We start from the raw sequence: 12,851 nt of genomic DNA, 5'->3' as shown, positions 1-12,851 counted from the left end.
AAGTCGGCAACAAAAACTAAATGGGAAAAGAAATCTCGAAGGCCACTCCTACAAAAATTGGAAGCTAAATCCCAAAAGCCACTTAAACAAAATGTACAAAATGGAAAGCAAAATCCAGAAAGCCATTCAAATAAAAACAGGAAGTGAAATCCTGAAGGACACTTAAACAAGACAAACAAAACAGGAAGTAAAATCTCAAAGGCCATGCAAACAAAATGGGAAATGAAATCCCAGAAGCCACTTAAACAAAACAGACAACCCAAAGGATCTTTAAATAAAACAGGAAGCTAGATTCCAGAGTACAGTAGCCAGAAACAGAGGATACCCAAATAAACTAGAACCTCTTCCAAAGCAGGAAGTTTGAGAATAGGAGGACTCCAATGGCACAGTCTGGGATCACTGAGGAGACAATATAGCACAGTGAACTCTTGTAGGTACCTTACACGAATCTAAGGTGGTGCCAGTGCAGGGGGTGGGGTGGGATGGGGAGCGGTACACAGAATACTCTGCATCCCACTTCTGACACTATACAATGTTAACAAAAAACTAATGCAGAAGGATGCAAATAAGAAAAGAGTTTATTTGTGGTCTTAAGAATTGCAGTTTGGGAGACAAAGACTTGGGTAATCCCAAAACAGTGTTTCAAGGAAGAGAAAAAGTCAAGAGCTTATAAAGACAAAAAAACACAAGGTTGTTAAAAGTTGCCTAGTGAGAACTGTGATTGACTCTGATGCAAGTTGGAAATATTTGTCCTTAAGGAGTCACAAGTTGTTTCAGGGTAGGGGTCTGATAAGTAGGTAAACTATCATGAGTTTCTGGCAGATATTCTGGATAACTTCATCATGTCAAAAGGTCAGCTTCTATTCAGGCTGAGAAGTCCATAAGTCACTCTTCCTTAATAGCTTCTTGGCTCTATTTTAGTGAGCTATCTTAGCAATACTTACTCAATTTTGGTTTTCCTTTCACAGCCAGTACACATACAAACACCACACAATAGACCACACACACACACACACACATACACACACACACTCTTCACAAAGCAATGATACTCTTACCATGTGCTCTGTATTCTATTTTGATTCTATTTTATTTTTTATACTAATCACAGTCTATTTTACTGAAGTAATGACTTCCTAATGGTTTAAATGGCAGTACAAAAAGCTCTACAGGAAAATGACAGAAATAAAAGAAAAAAAACAGGGGAAAAGGAGAAAACTATTAAGTGGTATTAAACTCAGGATTGAAGATATACAGAAATCTATGCATTTGTTAAAAATCTGATGGGAAGTTTGCAATTAGAGCTGGACTGTAAGCTGGAGAATGTCAATAATAGATGATAAGAAGTAGACGCATGAATTGTTATATTATGTACAAAATAATCTGACCAAGGACTGACACAGAATGGTAGATAATATCTTTAGAACTCTGGCTTTCAGCATTTTTATACCTTAAAATATTTGAGGGCCAAAATACATGGTCTTTGCAACAGTGCAAGAGATTTATTAACTAAGCCAACAGTTCTTAAGAGTGAGATGCATGAACACTTGGGAAATAGAGAGCTGGATGCATGTGAATAGAATTTTAGGGAAAACATTCCTTTAAATGATCTTTTAGACTGTGTAAAGGATATGCATTTTTTTCTCTGAGGTCGCTGCCATAAATGCACCTGAATAGAAGCTGAGGTTGATTGAGGGCAAGGAAGTAAGACCAGAAAGCAGAGTTTTAATAAGCAAAATGGGGCTTCAGCAACTATTATCTAAATTTTTTGAATATTTTCAGTAAAGACATTTTCTTTTTTTTTAATTTAATTGATTTTTTTTTGGCTGCGTTGGGTCTTCGTTGCTGTGAGAAGGCTTTCTCTAGTTGCAGTGAGTGGGGCTACTCTTCGTTGCGGTGTGTGGGCTTCTCATTGCGGTGGCTTCTCTTGTTGCAGAGCACGGGCTCTAGGCACACCGGCTTAAGCAGTTGGGGCACGCAATCTCAGTAGTTGTAACTCGCAGGCTTTAGATCACAGGCTCAGTAGTGGCACATGGGCTTAGTTGCTCTGCGGCATGTGGGATCTTCCCGGACCAGAGCTCGAACCCACGTCCCCTGCACTGGCAGGCAGATTCTTAACCACTGCGCCACGAGGGAAGTCTCAAAGACATTTTCCAAGATCATTATTAAATGAATGACCTTTGGGTTTTTTTTTTTTATGATTTCTTTCTCTTTAATAAAATATATGCCACAAATAATCATCAAATTTTTATCCTAAATGAGTTTGACCTGCTTTGTTTAACTTTCATTTCAATTAACTTTCTTCATGAGTAGGTTTATATCATTCCAAAGGAATGTAAATACTATATGGAATTTTACTCTATTTTAGCCTCAGTTACCTTTCGAGGTAGTGATTAAATCTTGATTAAATGGTAATTGCCAATAACACCACTTCATGAAAGCAGCCACATGAGACTAGCTCCAACTACTAGCTATTAATAAACTGAAGGGAATGGACAGATCTTATCAAGCAGGGAAAGTTTTTGTGATTGTTCTCTGTGTTTATAAAATATGTTAATATTTCCTCTGAACTATTCTGAAATTACCCTTTTATAGTAAACTATGCATAATCAGAACACCAACAGCAAAAAGTGCTGATTTTGATCAAGTTCTGAAATTCTTTAGACTACAGAAAAGATAAATAAATATACATTCAATGGAATCAAACTTTTACAATATGGAAGGCAGAGGGAAGTTTAGACTCTATAGTGCTATTTTATCACTGAAAACATGTACTATTGTAAATTGTTTAAAGGATTATAAATGAATATCTGAGGAAATTCATGACGCCTTACTTCTTAGATTATCAAAGACTCAGTTATAACAAACTCAAGGTAGTAAATCATTGTACTCAGTTTTATTTTTATAGAAATTGCTTCTGAAAAGCAGATTAGCTCCTTGGAGCTGGATATTTTTATATGGAATGGGTCAACTAAATACATTCACACATCAACCTTAACTTTTTCAAGTTCAGAAGAGTAATGGAACCAATGGCTTTCTAACGCTTCTGAACTTGAAAAATCTCTCTGTGCAGTCTTGAGAAAGCCTCAAAGTGTTCAGCCATCAAACAATTTTAGGAAGAAATGAGCGTAGTTGCTACATTAACTGTCACTAATAGAGACACTAGATGAGGTAAGAGTTATAATCCCAGAGTGTAAGTAAAGGATAAATAGTTTTAAATGCTGTTGAGCTTTTACAACATATGACATATTTTTTCCATATTTAAAATTTTAATAATAATTTGGTTTCACTATAAATATGATTATATATGTGGTACATTGAGAGATGTAAACTAAGTTTATAAACACAATGAAGTATAACTGTTATACTAATTCCCCTTATAAGCTTCTGACACTTACGGCATTAGATCATGTATGAGGAATTATCTATCTTGGCTGTAAAAGGAAGATCTCTTCCTTTCCTCTCACACCTCTTTTCTATTGAGAACTGTCTATGCAGTAAGCAAAAAAGACCACCTCATGGTTTCAAATAATATCCATATTGAACAATGTGTTTTTAATGTACTGCTACTTAGCTCCCCTTGAAGGGGAGGAAGAGAAAAAGTTTGATAGCTCTAATCCTACACTGCTTTTATATAATGTCTCTCTGTTAATGACTTCTATTTGCCTGGCAAATAAAATGCATGTCCCCACCTCTTCCACCACCATCTTAACATTTAAGGTCCTAAACTACAAGTAACTGCCAGAGGATGCAGTGTAGCCAGTGCCTTATGGGTATCACCACATTTGATCTTCCCAGCAACACACTGAGGCAGATACTCTTGTTATTCCCATTTTTCAGGAATCTGAGTCCCAAATAGATTAGGGAACTTAGTTAATCATAAACTTAGTGAGAGACACAGCTAGTTTAGAATCCAGATTTTTGTCTGGTTTAGTTTCATCAGGGTGAGCTTCTGTGCCTTTATTCATACTGTTCTCTTTCCCATTGACAAAATTTTAGCAACCACTCCTATTCATGATTTTCACATGTTTTCTCTCATTCCTTTTGGCTCCATTGAGGTTGTTTCTCATCTCACTCTATCAGACATTAGGATCCAGTTTGCCTTAGTTATACCCAGGATGATTTGGGCTGCAACTAACATCATACTGATATGAGTGGCATGAAAACTCTATTTGATGACTAGTAAAGACTATTGTGTTGGTTAGCAGTGCAATAATGACAACAAGTAACCAGGTTTTTTGGAGCTTTGGATGCTCCCATTCTTAAGGTATCCTTAATGCCTCTGCATATGGTTTTTAAAAAGCTACAGGGTTTCTAAGCATCATGCCTTCAAAAACCAATATCTTAATGTAGGAGGGAAATGAGCTCTTGCATATTTCTTACTTTTTATGATGGAATCCCTCTTCTCAGATTGTCCAAGAAGTTCTATTGGTCAGTATTAATTAGTTCAACTAATTTTACATAGATTTACTTTAACATATATTTCTTAAGATCTTAGTATGTAAGAAATAAGTACTGTTATAAGCAGTGAGGATCTATTCATTAACAAAACAGACACTCCTTTTTTGAGGTTTGAATTCTAGTTAGTAAAGACAGATACTAAACAACAACAAAATACATATATATGTCAGGTTGAAATAAGTGATAAGAAGGAAAAATACATAAATAATATGCTATACTAAGATGTTAGATGCACTAATAGTATTCAGACATCAAGTAATACAGACTTAAAATTTTAAGTGGAAAAATTGAGAAATTAAATGCACCAATAGTGGTGAGAAAAATTGTAAAGGAAAAGTAAATGCAAATTAGTTTTGGAGAATAAAAGGACACAGGAGGGTTCAAGGAAGAGTCCTTGATTCTGCAGTAAAATGCTTGGGGAGACAATGATGCTATTGATGGGGAAAACTGGAGGTCTTCTCTCCAAAGAAATTGGAGGAATTCACTGGGATACACAAAGAAAACTATTATAGATATCAGTGCCCAGATCACAGCCAGCCATCATATGGCATTTGTCCTGCCCATATGCTCTCCTGCCCATAAAAATGAATTTTGACATTCGACAAACTCTTGCCATATAATTAGAACCCTGTTTAACCTTTACACCATCTCATCCTTTAGTCTGAAAGGAAAAAAAATAATTCTTAGATATATGTGTTAGACTGTCCTCAGAGACCAAAATAACCTAACATGAAAATAACGACCCCAGTGAAAAAAGAAATAAGACAAAAGAAAATAACTCAAGATACCTGCAAATAATATCCAATAAAGGCTTCCCATATTAGTTTCTCAGGGCTGCTATAACCAGTTACCACAAACTGAGTGGCTTCAGACAACAGAAATTTATTTCATCACAGTTCAGAAGGCTAGAAAGCCAATTTCAAGGTATCATTAGGACATGCTCCCTATGAAGGCTGTAGGGAATAATCCTTCCTTGCCTTTTCCTAGCTTTGGAACATTCCCGGCAATCCTTGGTGATCCTTGGCCTATGACTGCATCATTCTATTCTTTGCTTCTGTCTTTACATGGACATTTTATCTGTGTGTATATCTGTTTGTCCTCTCCCCTTCTCATAAGAACACCGGTCATTGGACCTAAAGACAATTTTAATACTTTGTAACCTCATCTTAATTTAACTAATTATGTCTATAAACACTATATTTCCCAATAATATTCTGATCATTCTGAATTTCCAGCTGAACATGAGTTTTCAACTAATTACACTTGTGAAGGTAAATATAAGATCATAATAAGATGAAAAGGAACTATCAGAGAATAGAAAAGAATACATACATTTAAAATATAATTGATTAAAGAAAAATTAAATTGAAAAGTTAAAGATAAGTACATCAAAATAGTTCTGGGCATGGAACTAAGAAATAAAGGAATAAGACATAGGGAAAAAATTATAATTTAATTAAAAATAGACAGTCATTCTAATGAATAGAAGTTCTTTAAAGATTAATCCAACTAATAAGATTTTTAGAAATGCCATCTAATAATTCCATATTGTAAACCTGTAATTTTAGAAAGATCAAATAATAGAATATCTCTAAAGATTAACTAATAGTTTTAGAAATCCAAATAACAGGAAATCTAAAGAGATAAGAGGAAAAAAGGGAATATTATTAAATGAAATAAGAAAACCTCCTACAGCACCATGAATCTTCAAACATAAATATTCTACAGATTTATTGTTAGAATCAATAAACAAATTAATTAAGGAAAAACTCCTAAACATTTTTTGGAGAGAAAACAAGTCAGCTACAAAGAAATGAGAAACAGATTAGTGTAAAATTTCTTATCATCAAACTGGATGCTATAATTCCACTGAGCTTTGCCTTCAGATTTCTAAAACTAAATTGTTTTCAGTTAAGAATTCCATAAACCATCAATCAAGTGCAGGGATGGAATATGAAAGTTTCCCCCATGCATTTTCATTGGAAGATATTTGAGGATATACTCCAATAAAATTTAATTTGAATAAACATGGAAGTTTTCACTGAGGTGGCGACATTTAAGCTGAAATCTGAAGGACAAGATCTCAGTTATATAAAAATTCAGGGAAGAATATTCTAGGCAGAAGATATCTAGCTAGTTATGTAAAGAAGTTGTATAGCATGGGCACATGCTCAGAATTGGTGTGGATAAGGGGTAGAAGTTTCAGAAGAGTGGAAGTGCTTTGAGTGAGGATAAAATAAGAAAAACATGTCAATAAATTGGATGCTGAGAATCAGCAAGAGCTCATATGAAATTAATTTGCCACCGAGCCAATTTAAATGGTATCCCACTTCACTGAAAATAAAGTCATAAATACTCTGCCCAACTGTTAATTCAATCCACTCTTTCTTTAATTGGGATTAAGTAATAAGAATCATTGGTATAAAAACTATGTAAATAAAGTCTTGCAAATGATTTCAATAAAATCTTTCATCCTTTTTTTTACCAACACAACATTCTAAATTACAGTTTAAAAATACCCATGCTTAAGATGGCACAGTTATTAAGCTTACAATTTAATTCAATTTAAACAGAAGATATTAACTGATTCGAAATTTCAGAATCATTGCTCCTAAACGAAAAAAAAAAAAAATGTGTTTGGTAGGATGGGGGAAGAATGAGCTCTCATATTATCATGACTCCATAAATACACACTTTAGAACAAACTCTGGATAAGTGTACATTTTCTTCCATACGGTTCAAATTTTAGAATGACTTTCCCACTTAAAAGACAATGTTGAAACTGAGTAGTTTATCTCTTAAAATCCACCAGTTGCTCAGAATCACTGACAATTAATTTAACTATATATCTGGTCTATTCTACAATATTTTGTATTTTTCTTGCTCTCAAGATTTCTAATTGATTTTCTTTGCCGTATTGGGAGGAGGAATGCTTGCTTTCTTAACCAAATTCTTAATATTATTTCATCTTAACATCAATTCTTTCCATCTCCTAACCATTCCATCTTTTCTTTGGAATTTATAGACCAATGGGCTTCCTTGACAATTTGACTGATTCTTTAATTTTTGTATCATAACTTTCTCATTTGACTTCTTGGAATTTTTGTTTCTTTCTCTCTCTTTTTTTTTTTTTTTTTTTTTTAGTACCTTTATGCAATGCTGAAGATGATTAGTTTTCAATTTTTGGAATCTTCTTTAAAGAAAGCATGGAAGATTTAATTATGCTTACAGAACACAGTGTAAATGAATTGTTATCAAACTTGAAAAATAAATTAGGTTCCTAGACCCAATTCCAGTGTTAGGAGTTGAACACCAGCAGGGTGTCTAAGAATCTAACTCACTTCTGACCCCATCTACCTGGAGATAGAACCAAGTTTTATAGGTTAAGGGCTCAGAGCCACAAGACTGCCCACCTCCGCCACTTCAGATGCCAGTCACAATCCCAGGTTGTTACCCGTACTTCTGACCCATTGGCTATAAATCAGATCTTCCCAAGTCCCCCTCCTTGGGTTTAATTAATTTGCTAGTGCAGCTCACAGAACTCAGAGAAACATTTTACTTACTAGATTACCAATTAACTATAAAAGGATATACTCAGGAACAGACAGATGGAAGAGATTCATAGAGCAAGCAGTGTGGCAAAGGGCTCATAGCCTACATGCCCTCTCCAGGTGCACCCCTCTCCCTGAATCTCCATGTGTTTACCAAGCCCAAAGCTCTCCAAACACCATCCCTTTGGGTTTTTATGGAGGTTTTATTACATAAGCATGACTCGTTAAATCTTTGACCATTGGTGATTGAACTCAATCTCCAGTGCCATTTTCCTCTCCAGAGGTCAGGTGTTTACCCACACCCCAAAGTTCTCTAAACGCCAGCCATTTGGATTTTTATGGAGGTTTTATTACATAGGCATAACTCATTAAATCTTTGGCCATTGGTGATTGAACTCAGTCTCCAGTGCCTTTTTCCTCCTCAGAGGTCAGGGGTTGGAACTTTCAGTTCTAATCACATGGTTGGCTCCATTGGCAACCAGCCTCCATTCTTAAAAGGTTTCCAAATGTCACCTCATTCACATAACAAAAGACACCTTTATCAACCTCAGCACTTAGGGAATTCCAAGGGTTTTGAAAGCCAAGAGCCAGAAACCATGGATGAAGATCAAACATATATGAGGAATATATTTTGGTCATCTGAATGACCAAATATATATTTCTTATAAATCACAATATTACAACAACAAAATGTCTACTTCGTAGAAGTTGGAAAGAAAATGTGGGAAAAGTGGAAACAGAATTAAAGGACCTGTTATTTTCATCTTACAGATCTACTCTAGATTCTGTCTATAATTGATAGAAAAATATTTACATATAGTATTAACTTTTCAAAGGTAGTCGCAAAAGTCTAAAATATGAATATAGATGCCTATGTGATAGGGCAATAGAAGATGGCAAAAACTGATAAATCATACACAGTGATAACAACATATTTTTTAGCTAGATGGATATAAACAACAACAAAAGTGAAGTATGGATGGTTTTGTAGAACAGGAATAAGCATTAGGAAACTATTGATTTACTTACAAGCCATTCTGTATTATTGGATATTTTTGAAATTTTGTGTGTGTTTTGATTTCGTACACAAACATTTACACACAGGCACACACGCATAGCACAGGGAGATCAGTTCGGTGCTTTGTGACGACCTAGAGTGGTGGGATAGGGAGGGTGGGAGGGAAGCTCAAGAGGGAGGGGATATGGGGATATATGTATGCATATGGCTGATTCACTTTGTTGTACAACAGAAACTAACACAGTATTGTGAAGCAATTATACTCCAATAAAGATCTATTTAAAAAAATGTTATAGAGGTAGATTTTGGCAGATGAATGTATTACTTTGGATTTTCCCAGAGGTTGACAGAGTGGGAAAGAGTCCTCTATTAAATTAATAAATCAATATTTAGTAAATAAATATTTAGTGCATACATATTCCATATATAAGGCAATATATCAGTGCTGGAAATAGAAATTTACATAAGCAGAAACCATGCTCTTAAGAAATTAATAACTGTGGATGAGTATGTATATTAATAAATGCCACACTTGTGATAAGCATATAATACAGTTAAGAGTGGAAAAAAATGAAAACATGCAACAGGCAGTGGTTAATTCCTAACATATATATTTTGAGGCTATGCATGGCCAAATTATCATGTCACTCTTTTAATAATTTCCTTCATTGCTCTCATAACTATCTAATATTTTCTTTGGTTTATTATTTACTCATATATTTATTGTGAATTTTTTCTTAAAAATTAAAACTTTCTGACAGTGGAGACTTCATCCATTGTGGGTCTTCAACACATAGAGCAGTTTCTTTGGTAAATAGTAGGCTCTCAATAAGGCTTTATTGAGTGAAAAAATTATGTCAATTGGAAAATGCTATATATGCATGGCATAGTATGGTATATACAAATAGAGATTATATATATATTTATTTATATAATATATAGATTATTTACTTTAAAGATAATATCTTGTACATATAAACATTATATATATATATATAGAGAGAGAGAGATTATTTACATTAAAGGAAGTGATTCACACGACTGTGGGAATTGTCAAGTTCAAAATATGTAAGGTAAGCCAGGAGCAGGCTGGAAATTCAGGTAAGAGTTGATAACACATTCATTATACCCCAGTTTTATTGAGATATAGTTGACGTACATTATGTAAGTTTAAGGCGTACAACGTGATGATTTGTTATATGTATATATTGCAAAATGTTTACCGCAATAATGTTAGTTAGCATATCCATCACCTCACATAATTTTCATTTTGATTATTGTGGTGAGAATATTTAAGATCACTCTGAGCAACTTTCAAGTATAAACCACAATATTGCTAACTATAGTCATCATACTGTATTAGATCCCCAGTACTTATTCAACTTAAAACTGGAAGTTTGTACCCTTTGACCAACACCTTCTAATTTCCCCGCAAAGCCCCTATCCCACCCCTGGCAACCACCAATTAACTCTCTGTTTCTATGAATTCAGCTCTTTTAGATTCCACACATAAGTGAGATCATACAGTATTTGTGACTTATTTCACTTAGCTTAATGCCAAGTTTATCCATGTTGTCAAAAATGGCAGGATTTCCTTCTTTCTTATGGCTCTGTATTATTTTATATAATTATATGTATATACAATTTCTATTATATATAACACAGTTGTATATATGGATATAATATATATATAATAGACAAGAATATATTTATGTGTGTGTGTGTGTGTGTGTGTGTGTGTTTTATCCATTCATCCATCCACAGACACTTTGTTTTCATGTCTTGGCTATTGTGAATAATTCTGTAACAAACATGGGAGTGCAGATATCTCTTCAAGATTGAGATTTCATTTCCTTCAGATATATACCCAGAAGTGGAATTGCTGGATAATATGGTAGTTCTATTTTTAATTCTTTGAGGCGGCCTCTGTATTGTTTTTCACAGTGACTGTACCAATTTACATTCCCTCCAATAGTGCACAAGTGTTCTCTTCTTTCTATATCCTCTCCAGCACTTGTTTTCTTTTGTCTTTTTGATAATAGCCATTCTAAGAGGTGTGAGGTAATATTTAACTGTGGTTTTGATTTGATTTTCCCTGATGCTTACTGATGTTGAGCACCTTTTCATGAACCTGCTGGCAATGCATTCTTGAGACAGAATTACCCAGAGCAGACCGAAAAGGCTAAAAATTCAGGTAAGTGTCCTAAGTTGCAGTCTCTAGGGACCTCAGTCTTTGCTCTTAAAGGATTCAACTGATTAGACAAGGCCTGCCCACATTATGGAGGGTAATTTGATTTACTCAAAGTCCACTAATTTAAATATTAATTACATCTAAAAAATTTTTATCGACACTGATATTTGATTAAAAAAAAATAATTGGGCACAATGACCAAGCAAAATTGACACATAAAATTAACCATTATGATATATAATAGCAAAAATGCTCTCAAGTTTTAAAATTGAAATAAACACTTATGTAGAACAAATACTGTTCTAAACCTTATAAATATTAGTTAATTTAATCATCATACATCATATATCTCTATAAGGTAACAACTACCATTTCCCCCACTTTAAAGATTTGGGGTGGGAGTGGGGTGTTGGTTAATAACTTGTTCAAGATGAAAAGATAGAGCTGGGATTCAAACTCAGTCTTGCTTCAACTACCATACTCTATTGCCTCCTGGATGATCAAGCTTGAAACAACTGTCTCTTAAGAGCAGAAATAAAAATTAGAAGCGTTCTCTACCCTTCTCATTAAAGTCTATATACACACATAATATTTGAATCTGCATGAGACTGACTCCATAGGAAAATCTATATTCCAAGGACATTTCCAGTTTGTCAAGAAGTTGAAGCACCAAATGGTTAATCTAACTCACTCTGTTCCTTTTTACATATTTTAAATTGATAGCAGCATTTTAAAGTAAAAGGACATCCTTAAAATAGAATGGGAAAAATAAAACCAAAGTGGCAGTCACTGAGGAGTAGCAAAGGGTTGGGACTGCATCAGTCTCCACTAAATAGCTTAGGTTGCCCAAATTTTATATATACTCTTGCTAAAACAAAGTTCAATTTGCACCATTTGTAGGTTTAAATCATTGTGTTCTTACTGTTTAGTATGAAAATAGAGAATTAACTGTGTTTTTTTCTTCTTTTAGGGGTGACTGACATTGCCAACAATGCAATCTGTCCTCCTACAAAAGAAGGAAAAACATCAGATGGCTCTATATTTGGCTTCATATAAAGTTCACTGAATATGATAATTTTTTGCTTTTCTTCTTTTATATTTGTTTTATTATGTGCCTGCTGTGTTCTCAATGTCTTGGACCTGGATCCTCTAAATTTAGAGTTTTTTAAATTTCAATTTATCTTCTGGGGGGCATTTCAACTCACACTAAGACAATCTAAACTTATGTTTCATTCACTTTGACTGACACAACATATTTATTTTCTTTACTACCTTGGTACAATCTCTTGACCGCCAAGTTTATAACATCAGAGGTGCTGGCAGGAAGTATCCAAAATGACATCACCCTCAAAGATCACTAGAGCCATATGTTATCTGTTCCTAATTGAAAACACTTTATCATGCCAGATACAGATTGAGTGTGCTCTGCTTCCCAAGTTTGATTTTATGTTTTCTGAAAGTCAGGTGCATCTGGTGGTTATATTCTGACAGAAGAGCTTCTTGTATTCCCATGTAGCATTGTATAGACATCATAGATTTACAGTGTATTGAAATGGATGCAACTGACTCTTGTTTTTGTTCAATGTTAAAGACAGTATGAGTAAAGCAAACTTTTCCAAGTGTTTATAAA

The 12,851-nt window shown here is 34.3% G+C and overlaps 1 long non-coding RNA gene across 1 annotated transcript in view; it reads left to right on the top strand.

The window, feature by feature from the left end:
• The window catches only part of LOC137766029 (uncharacterized), a 62,897-nt gene extending 50,562 nt beyond the window's left edge, over window positions 1-12,335 (top strand). Inside the window, exons 3-4 of the long non-coding RNA XR_011074262.1 lie at window positions 11,147-11,224; window positions 12,192-12,335. This is a non-coding gene — a long non-coding RNA (uncharacterized lncRNA). The remainder of the gene's footprint in view (window positions 1-11,146; window positions 11,225-12,191) is intronic.
• Window positions 12,336-12,851: the final 516 nt, after the last annotated feature.

This window comes from Eschrichtius robustus, chromosome 6, assembly GCF_028021215.1.
Source record: "Eschrichtius robustus isolate mEscRob2 chromosome 6, mEscRob2.pri, whole genome shotgun sequence".
In the NCBI taxonomy this organism is placed as follows: domain Eukaryota; kingdom Metazoa; phylum Chordata; class Mammalia; order Artiodactyla; family Eschrichtiidae; genus Eschrichtius; species Eschrichtius robustus.
This window is presented reverse-complemented; position numbering and strand designations above follow the sequence as displayed.